General features: G+C 41.0%; 1 pseudogene; it reads right to left on the reverse strand.

Annotated features, from left to right (window-relative positions):
• Window positions 1–2261: 2261 nt before the first annotated feature.
• LOC141100936 (polymerase delta-interacting protein 3 pseudogene) lies at window positions 2262–3578 on the reverse strand (annotated as a pseudogene).
• Between the last annotated feature and the right edge of the window lie 6035 nt (window positions 3579–9613).

The raw sequence follows: 9613 nt of genomic DNA on the forward strand, positions 1-9613 counted from the left end.
CCGGTGCATTCACTCACCATCTCCCATCAGCCCCCTGTGACACAGTTGCAGGTTGCTGATGAGTTGCCACGTATTGCTGCCATGTTAGTTGTTCAATGAATCCCAGCGTGAGTTTGGGCTCCTTGGACGTCAAGGGGATGGGACATTATTACAGCACGCTCACTTTGTAATTAGTGGAGACTGTAATGTCTCCCTCCTTACACAGACCCTATGACAGGAAGTGAGTTGTGGCAAGGAGAATAAAACTTAATTTTCTCCCTGTAGCTAATGCTATTCCATTAAGCCAGTTATCTAGGCTTTAATCCCCATTTACCTGCAGATTAACCCTATATCTGCAGATAAATACAATTTCTCAAAGTGACAAATTACCTTTAATGGGACTCTGTCAGTACAGAATGGCCGCTCAAAAGAAGTCCTGCTTGTTTTAACTCAGTCTCCACCTCTCCCCTCTAATTTAATTGACAGCTCTGGCTTCATAGATCTAGAGAAAGATGAAGATAGATGGAAGATACAGATCTTCTTCAGATGTTTCAGGGCTGTCCATGGGCAAAATGGAATTTCAGCTCCCTTGAAAGAATTTCTATTGAGTTCAGCTCTGGAGACTGGCTAGGCCACTCCAGGATCTAGAAATGCTTCTTACGGTGACACTCCTTAGTTGCCCTGGCTGTGTGTTTTGGGTCATTGTCATGCTGGAAGATCTAGGCACTACCCATCTTCATTGCACTTACTAAGGGAATGAGGCTATTGGCCAAAATCTTGCATTATATGACCCCATCCATCCTCCCTTCAATACCATTCAGTTGTCCTGTCCTCTTTGTAGAAAAGCACCCCCAAAGCATGATAATTTACCCACTATGCTTCACAGTTGGGATGGTGTTCTTGGGGTTGTACTCATCCTTTTTCTTCCTCCAAATGCAGCGAGGGGAGTTTATGCCAAAACATTCTACTTTGGTCTCATCTGTCCACCTCACCTTCTCCCTGCCTCCTCTTGATCATATTGATGGTCACTGGTGAACTTCAAATGAGTCTGGACTAGAGATGAGCGACTTTGCCTTTTTTAGGGTCGAGTCGGGTTTCATGAAACCCGACTTTCTCAAAAGTCGAGTCGAACGAAATCGGCCGACTATAGTGAAAAGTCAGGAAAAGTCGTGAAACACGAAACCCAATGAAAGTCAATGGGGAGAAAAGTCGTCAATGAGTAGAGGACTGTAAACACACCTGGCATGAATTTTAACCCTAGAGACGGCGAAATCTCTCTCTCTCTTCTATCTCTCTTCTCCCTCTCCCTCTCTCTCTCTCTCCCACTCCCACTCCAGCTATGCTCCCGCTACGCTCCCACTAAGCTCCGCTCCACTTCTCTCATTGGCTGAAAAAAGTCACCTGCGAGCATTCGGCGAAACCAGACTTTGGCGCTTGGGTCGCCGACCGCATGGCCAACTTCACACTGTGGTCGGGTTTCGTTTCATGAAACCTGACTTTGGCAAAAGTCGGCGACTTTTGAATCTGACCGACCTGTTTCGCTCAACTCTAGTCTGGACATTTACTTGTGTGAGCAGGGGGACCTTGTGTGCCCTGCAGGATTTTAATCCATGACGGTGTAGTGTGTTACTAATGGTGAATTTTGAGACTGTGGTCCCAGCTCTCTTCAGGTCATTGACCAGATCCTCCCATGTAGTTCTGGGCTGATTCCTGAAATTTATCAGAATCATCCTTATCTCACAAGGCAAAACCTTGCATGGAGCCACAGACAAGGAAGATGGACAGTCATTTGCGTTTCTTCCATTTAAAAAAAACAACTTTGATATTGTGCAGTGCACATTACAGTTCTTTTGCAGACTGTATAGTTTGCTAAAAGGCACATGTGAGAGATACCGACAAATGAACACGCAATAATACAGTTTATGGTAGCCATAGGGTAGGCCCCTAGAGTCAATTCCCCTGGTGGGCCCTAGATACCCCAGTCCGACCCTGCCAGTAGAACCATAATTGTGCTGGATAAGAATACTAGAGCAAGGATAAAACAGAAATACTTGAGGCAATAATGCAACTGCCCCACAACGGAGGTGAACTGTACTACAATGCTGGGAACAGGATTGTTTGTCCAGTGTCTGATGCCAGACTTCTTCAAACATCAACTACCTGCTGGTGATCAGTGCTAAACAAAACACAAGAAGCAAAATTAATGTTTTTTTAAGAATCTCTGAGCCCATATGTGACTTGGGAATCTCTCTTCTTACAGTCTCCAATTTGTGTTGGTTTCATCAGAGCTTAATCTTAAATACAGTTGATTGGATGACTGCTGATGACCCTGAGGATTTAAAGATTGCTTTTAAGACAGTATCAAGATCACCTTCAGCAGGAGGATTGGAATCAACACTGGAGGAGGAGGAGTTTGTGTTTCTTCTAGATTCACCCTCCTTATTTGATGGGGTGTCACTTAATCTTTGAAGGATGGGCTGGTCTGATGTTATCACATTACCATTCAAATGAAGATTGCATTTCATTGGTTGATCACCTAGGTATCTGTTGTATTTTTTGTAGGCACCAACTGCATCTTCCTTTCATATAAACACAATCTCTGCAACTCCGTAACTCAACAAGCAGGCTAGCTTCAAGGCACTGTATACACATAAAAGCTACACAATATCTTCCTCTGTGACTCTTGGATGCAAATTATTAACAGTCATTTTTTACCTTCTAAAGGGCTAAAGAAAGACTCTTTTGGAGTCAGCCCTAATGAAGAACTGTTCTTCTTTGTGACAAGTGTCAATGACTTGTTGGTTAGAGCTTTTGTGTGCAATAAAGGTGGCAAAGTCTCATGCTGAGTAGACATGGGAGCTTTGTATGCATCATTCTGTACCACTTAAGTAAGAGCTAAAGTTTGCCCAAACAAGTACATTAATTTCCAGACATTCCCAGCCTTTTTTGCACAGTGTTGGCAGCTGTAATTTTCATCTTTTTGGTGGAGATGTGGGAAAGTTCCAAGTCATCATCAATAGCCTCATCGTCCATATCTTGTAAAAAGGAAATCTGTGGTTTCCCTGGTTCGTGGTTAACAACATTTATTCACATTCCTTTAACATTGTTCATTACACCTGAAGAAAGGTTTAGACTGTGAAATTTAAATGGTCTTGGTAATATTTATGGGAGAAGATGAAGAACCTTGTGCCGTGGGTGAGTTGATAGTTACAGCAGGTGCACTCCTCTTTAAACTTAGTTTTTCACGAGCATCCATCAGTTTGGTCGGTTGTCCTCCAACACTGATCTGCTGCTTTCTACAGCTCAGCACCTAACAAGCATCTTGCACTTTACCCTTTATACAGAAACGTGTCTTTGGCAACCAACTTTTCACTGGCATCTTTTATGCCTAGCTTGAGACGCGCATCTTTTACAGCTATCTTCTGATGGGCATCAAACGCATTCCGGTAATTGGTGGTGAGTAAGCGACTAATAATTGTAGGCTGGATCCTGGATCTTATACCTCCCATAGTCCCGCTGCTATTAATCCTGAACATTCCCATTCCTGTCATCACCATGCCCTTTTTCCTGATCATTTCATCCAACGACACGTACGCCATACTTCTGCTACAAACCTGCACCTTCCCAGCAGCAACTGTGTAGGAAACTATGCTATTGTCTTCAAGGGTGTTTATGATGCCCTTTAAAAAAAATTGACACAATAAGTTGCTGTGTATATCCCCAGAGGGAAATATTTGCCAGCCCATACACTTAGTATATGGGCATTTCAAGTATGGGAGACCTGCTCCTTTAAACTGGGAAAACATTTTTTGGAGGCCATCCTCCACATTCCTTCTTTGTGGGATTAGAGTGCGTGCAAATTTTAGGCAGGCCTTGTATTCACTTCATGGGCAAACTTAAGGTGACTTAAAAAAATCATAATAATGGGAACTTTGGTTTCATGTGGCCATCCAATACGTGGGTTCAAAGTCTTAATGGGATGCAAGTAACTTTGGTGCAGGAAAGACCTTGCACTCAATGCATAAGCAAACAATATGGGAGTACCAAATGAATAATGTGAACTTGGTTTTCATGTGGCCATCCAGTACGTGGGTTCAAAGGTTTATTAGGGTGCATTAACATTGGTGCAGGGCAGGCCTTGCATTCAATGCATAAGCAAACAATATGGGAGTACCAAATGAATAATGGGAACATGGTTTTCATGTGGCCATCCAGTACATGGGTTCAAAGGCTTACTTGGGTGCATGTAACTTTGGTGCAGGGCAGGCCTTACATTCAATGCATAAGCAAACAGTATGGGTGTACCAAATGAATAGCCCAAGTGGTGGAGGAACATTTTAGTTTTGATTTATTTATTTTGCCTTACATACAAATCATTACAAATCTGTAATGCTGTAGATAAGACCCCGATGTAACTTGAAAGATAAGAAAAACGTTAGATTATACTTACCGGAGGGGGTGGTCCGGTCCAATGGGTGTCGCGGTCTGGTCCGACGCCTCCCATCTTCATAAGATGCCATCCTCTTCTTCCCTTCCTGTTGAGGGCAGAGCAGAATACCGCAGTGCGCAGGCGCCAGACCTCTCACGCTTCCTGTGCACTGCAGGTCTCTGCGCTGCCCTCAACAGGGCAGAGTAGTGCGCCTGTGCCGGAGCCAATACAGAATGCTGTAGATAAGCCCCTGATGTCGGTGCTAGCCGCTGATAGGGCATAAAAAGTGACAGTTTCCCTTTAACATATTTCCCAGGAAAATCCATTTTGGTTTTGTTTTTGTATGTTTTATTGTGCACCTGCAAAAGTGGCGTAAGACTCTGACAACATTGCTCACAGCTGTAACCTGGGAGTCAGGAATTCTTCCAGGGGTATTCCCCATGATGTTCCCATGTCATATGAGCACTGTTCCCATCAAATTCAGACACTTTTAGACTCTAAAAGGACCCCCAGGGGGGTCGCGGCAAAAATGCTCGGTTTTTCCATAGACTTACATTGGGCTCGTTCCTCAGTTCGAGCACCTGAGCATTCCAAAAAGCTCGACCCAAGCAACGAGCACCTGATCATTTTAGTGCTCGCTCATCACTAGTATGACTACAGCGATACCACATTTATCTAAGTGTAGCATTTTATGTTTTGCTGCTTATACACAATGAAACAATTTTATTAAAAAAATGTTTTTGCATCACCATATATTGTTAGGTCTTTTTTTATTTTTCCACTGAGTAGAGACTTTTTTTCAAATCAAAACATTTTATTGAAATAATTGACAGCAAAACAATAGAACAAATGGTAATGACAAGACCATTATGTACCATATGCTTATCAATGTCAGCATAAACAGCCATTATTCATAAGAATAATTGAAATGGAATCATTAATGCATTAGGCTAGCTTCAGACTAGTGTTTTGGCCCGCAGCGCAAGGCCGCCGCTAAGCCCCACCCTCTCCGGTCATCTCCTCCTAGTGTCACACATTGCTGCATGCAATCTGCACACCCTTTAGCATAGGGTGCGCAGACCGTGCGCTGGCCGTGCACTAGTAGGATTTTGCATGCGTTGCACCCTTTTGACGATGCTCCGAGCGCACCAAAATGCAACATGGTGCATTCGGCACATGTCGGCGCACAGTCAAAAGGGCGCAGCACACGCAAAATCCTACTAGCGCACGGCCAGCTCACGGTCTGCGCACCCTATGCTAAAAATAGGGTGTGGAGATCGCATGCAGCGATGTGCGACACTAGGAGGAGATGACCGGAGGGGGTGCGGCAGGGGGTGGGGCTTAGCGGCGGCCGTGCACTGTGGGCCAAAACGCTAGTCTGAAGCTAGCATTAATTGCACAAATTTAATAAAAATAAATAAAACTATATAAATTTGATATCACCATATGTGTACTAACACACAAAATTTAGACAACATTTTATGAAGCACAGTGGATAGTATAAAATGTAACACACACAAAAATCCCATGACAGTATTTCTGTTTTGTTTGTATTCCTTTCCACAAATAAAAAAAAAATTTGTTAACGAGTTCTAGAAACCCCCAATGCTTTGCCAGTGAGAAATACATCTCATTGAGAAAAAACAACAACCTTCATTTGAGTACGTTGCAAACAAAAGAAGAAATTTATGGCTCTAGGAATGTAAAAAAATAATGTTTGTTTGTTTTTTTCAATAAAGTGAAAATATATTTTTTGTCTATGTAATTAATATTAAATTTGATTTTTAGAGAATAAATCAAAATATTCATACAGAATATAGGAGTTCATTTTTTATGCAGTTTTGCAGCATCTTTTTCAGCTAAAACCAAGAACTGATTCAAAAAGAAGGATAAAATGAAAATAGAAAAAGTAAATAGAAAAGAAAATGAAAATTATTACAAGAAAAGAAAAAAGAAAAATTAAAAATATAAAAAATGTAATAAACAAATTTCTTAAAAATAAAATATAACAAATAAAATAAATATTTAATACAGAAGAGAAAGGCTAATATATTTTATGATACTTTTGAGTCCACTTATTTTTCGCAAAATATGCTAAATGGTTATTTAAAAAATATGTATGTGTGTGTCCCTTAGTGTGCATTCACATATTTGATTTTTTTAAACACACAGCACATAGACCTACTCAGTACGTACTTATTCTGATCCTCTATATCTGATCAGAATTGGGCATGCTCTGAGTTTCATCAATGTTATTCTCATATCCATCATTATCATGGATGCTTGAACAAATCTGTGGAAATCAATCGAGAGTCGAGAGCTGTCCAATAAAAATGTTAAAATTTCACACAGATGTGTAAATTCCTTATGTTAATGGAGAACTCTGGCTAACACATCTGGTATTGTACTTATCTGTTCACCAACCAACTTTTTGCCAGATAGTGTTAATAAACAGCCATGAGCCTGAATTATAGGCTATTTTCGCCTTATGCATATGCTTATTGCTCCTTTAGTTTGAGCCCTTACAGTGGAGATTAGACTGCAAGACCTGACAGTTGGTTAAAATGTGGTGTAAGCTCTATTTATTTTTCTTTGGCCCTATGTGCTATGTGAGACACGATTTTCTCTATCTCGTATTATATTTACCATCCTTTACTAATACCAGTGCTCTTTAGCTGCCGTCTGCACACCTTATGTGAATACCTATTGTATTTTTGTCTGATGTTACAGTTGTGACCAAAAGTATTGACACCCCTGCAATTCTGTCAGATAATACTCATTTTCTTCCTGAAAATGATTGCAAACACAAATTCTTTGGTATTATTGTCTTAATTTAATTTGTCTTAAATGAAAAAACACAAAAAGAATTGTCCTAAAGCCAAATTGGATATAATTTCACACCAAACATAAAAAAGAGGGTGGACAAAAGTATTGGCACTGTTCGAAAAATCATGTGATGCTTCTCTAATTTGTGTAAATAACAGCACCTGTAACTTACCTGTGGCACCTAATAGGTGTTGGCAATAACTAAATCACACTTGCAGCCAGTTGACATGGATTAAAGTTGACTCAACCTCTGTCCTGTGTCCTTGTGTATACCACATTGAGCATGCAGAAAAGAAAGAAGACAAAAGAACTGTCTGAGGACTTGAGAAACCAAATTGTGAGGAAGGATGAGCAATCTCAAGGCTACAAGTCCATCTCCAAAGACCAGAATGTTCCTGTGTCTACCGTGCGCAGTGTCATCAAGAAGTTTAAAGCCCATGGCACTCTGGCTAACCTCCCTAGATGTGGACGGAAAAGAAAATTGACAAGAGATTTCAGCGCAAGATTGTGCGGATGTTGGATAAAGAACCACGACTAACATCCAAACAAGTTCAAGCTACCCTGCAGTCCGAGGGTACAACAGTGTCAACCCGTACTATCCGTCGGCGTCTGAATGAAAAGGAACTGTATGGTAGGAGACCCAGGAAGACCTCACTTCTTACCCCGAGACATAAAAAAGCCAGGCTGGAGTTTGCCAAAACTTACCTGAAAAAGCCTAAAACATTTTGGAAGAATGTTCTCTGGTCAGATGAGACAAAAGTAGAGCTTTTTGGGCAAAGGCATCAACATAGAGTTTACAGGAGAAAAAAAGAGGCATTCAAAGAAAACAACATGGTCCCTACAGTCAAACATGGCAGAGGTTCCCTGATGCTCTGGCACTGGACTGCTTGACCGTGTGCATGGCATTATGAAGTCTGAAGACTACCAACAAATTTTGCAGCATAATGTAGGGCCCAGTGTGAGAAAATGGGTCTCCCTCAGAGGTCATGGGTCTTCCAGCAGGACAATGACCCAAAACACACTTCAAAAAGCACTAGAAAATGGTTTGAGAGAAAGCACTGGAGACTTCTAAGGTGGCCAGCAATGAGTCCAGACCTGAATCCCATAGAACACCTGTGGAGAGATCTAAAAATGGCAGTTTGGAGAAGGCACCATTCTAATATCAGGGACCTGGAGCAGTTTGCCAAAGAAGAATGGTCTAAAATTCCAGCAGAGCATTGCAAGAAACTCATTGATGGTTAACGGAAGCGGTTGGTCGCAGATATTTTGGCTAAAGGTTGTGCAGCCAAGTATTAGGCTGAGGGTGCCAATACTTTTGTCTTGCCCATTTTTGGAGTTTTGTGTGAAATGTTCAATGTTTTGCTTTTTGCTTCATTTTGTTTTTGTTTTTTCATTTAAGACAAATTAAATGAAGATAATACCAAAGAATTTGTGTTTGCAATCATTTTCAGGAAGAAACTGAGTATTATCTGACAGAATTGCAGGGGTGTCAATACTTTTGGCCACAACTGTATATATGTGCCATAAAATTTATATATTTCTATCTAAAATCCAATTAATTTTATTCAGATCTCTCGTCTATATATTGATTTATGGTATGGTTTGATAATTTTAGTGAGATATTCTTGTCAGAGAGATCTATATTTTTTGTTTTTGGCGTTGTGTTTAGGCCCAAGGGGCAGGTCCCAGTTGGCCACAGTGACTTCTTTCTACGTTTATATAGTACTAGCTGAAGAGCCCAGCGTGGCCTCGGCATAGTAACCAACTATGGTTAGTTATAACAAATTATAATGATTATATTGCACATAAAAACATTTCACATCATATATTCAACACTACAGATTTGCAACACAAATTAACTAAACGATTACCCAAGTATTGATAGTAGTTTATTTTGAACTCATTCAAGAGCCGTTTGATAAAAAACATGAGTATCTGTGTATCTAACCCTATACTGTGTGATATCTGCTGAGCTGTGTACGTAATCCTCTCCTGTGTGATACATTCTGCTGAGCTGTGTATCTAATCCTATCGTGTGTTACTGACTGCTCAGCCATGTATCTAATCCTCTCCTGTGTGATACTGACTTCTGAGCCGTGTATCTAATCCTATCGTGTGTTACTGACTGCTCAGCCATGTATCTTATCCTATCCTGTGTGATACTGACTGCAGAGATGTGTATCTAATCCTATCCTATGTGATACTGTCTGCTGAGCCGTGTATCTAATACTATTCTGTGTGATACTGTGTGCTGAGCTGTGTATCTAATCCTATCATGTGTGATACTGTCTGCTGAGCCATGTATCTATTCCTATCCTGTGTGATACTGACTGCTGAGCTGTGTATCTAATCCTATCCTGTGTGATACTGACTGCTGAG

This window comes from Dendrobates tinctorius, unplaced genomic scaffold (assembly GCF_039654945.1).
Source record: "Dendrobates tinctorius isolate UK_male_01 unplaced genomic scaffold, ASM3965494v1 ptg000111l, whole genome shotgun sequence".
Classification (NCBI taxonomy): domain Eukaryota; kingdom Metazoa; phylum Chordata; class Amphibia; order Anura; family Dendrobatidae; genus Dendrobates; species Dendrobates tinctorius.